The sequence below is a fragment of the Mus caroli genome, chromosome 16 (assembly GCF_900094665.2).
Source record: "Mus caroli chromosome 16, CAROLI_EIJ_v1.1, whole genome shotgun sequence".
Lineage (NCBI taxonomy): Eukaryota > Metazoa > Chordata > Mammalia > Rodentia > Muridae > Mus > Mus caroli.
Window position 1 is genome coordinate 28,960,290 of NC_034585.1, and position 1,444 is coordinate 28,961,733.

Sequence of the window (1,444 nt, forward strand, 5' to 3'; positions counted from 1 at the left end):
AGCTGAGTGTTCATTCCTGCATTCCTCACAGCTGACAGGACGGCTTCTCAGACTGCAGAGGTGGGCATTATGATTATTCTCCCAGGCATTGGACATACTGGTGCACCCATGTAATCTACACATCAGGGAGGCTGAGGCAGGAGNACTGCAAGTATGAGGCCAGCNTGGGCTAAACAAAGACCCTGTTTCAACAAGANTCTCAAAGNAANACAACTGTAACTTCTGCATGAAGTCTCTTACTGGGGAAGTAAAATACTTCCTTAAGACCTTTGAGTCAGTCATCTTACTACTGGCTATTTCAGTATAGGCACACCAACAAAATCCCATAGTAACATCTTGCATATAAATTTTGAAGAAGCTCATGCTGGTATAATTATGTCTGAAAGTCTTAAGACTACATCCTTAGCTGGGCATGGTGACAGAGACCTATAATCCTAGCACCTTTGAGGCTAGTCTGACACACAAGACCCTGTTCCCCAAACCCCTTCCCTAAAAGATCTTCAAGCAGCCTGGCCAGTAATCCTAGTTACTTGGGTGACANGAGTATTAAACTGAAGACCAGGCCCAGCCACTGAGCAAATTCAAGGCCAGCCTAGGCAACATCATAAGACCATGTCTCAAAATGTAAAACTGTATAAAGAAAGCTAAGGTTGTACCTCAGTGGTAGATCACTTGCCTAACATAGAAATGGGCCCTGTGTTCAAGCCCCAGTACCACAGAAGCAATAAAGACATCTTCCCCAGTGTTGATAAAACCTTAAACTGTAGCAACATAAAGTGCCTCCACCTCGGTCAGCACAAGGACTGCTGACCCGGCTTTACACTAAGGACTCTGTCTGGCTAACTGAGGAGAGAGAGAAGAGTGCCACCCTGTGCCTGTGTCTGTGCTGCTGCTGAGACTCCTGCATGGAAACCTAGGTGGTTCAGCCCTAACCGAGGCAGTAAGCCCTACTCAGCCATTTTGCCTTTTTTGTTTTTCAAACATCTCATGCCTAGCTAGGCAGTTATTCTCTGTCATGTACTTGGTAGTTTTCTACACAAGTTTCTTAATGCTTCCCTCCAATTCTGGGAGAGAAAAAAACTGGTTTGGCTTAATATGCATCTTATATTCCTTTCAAACATGTCACAAAAGGCCAGATTCAATATGCAAGCTCTACCACTTCATCCTAATCCAGAGAACAGGACTACTTACAGCCTGTTCAGTGAGTACAGGACTCAGATTGTTCTTGTGGAAGCCAAAAGAGCCTTTGGGGATGCTGAGGTGCCAGAGAAGACTGAGAGACCATCCCTCACCACTGCTCTCCCAGAGACCTCAGTGCTTCCTCTCCCCCGCCCCCCATCTGCAAAAGACCATACCCAGTCTTCTACTTTTGAGGGTTTGTTTTTTTATATGCCTTGAAGTAGGAACATTTTTAGTAAATCTTTTTTTTTTTTTTTTTTTTTTT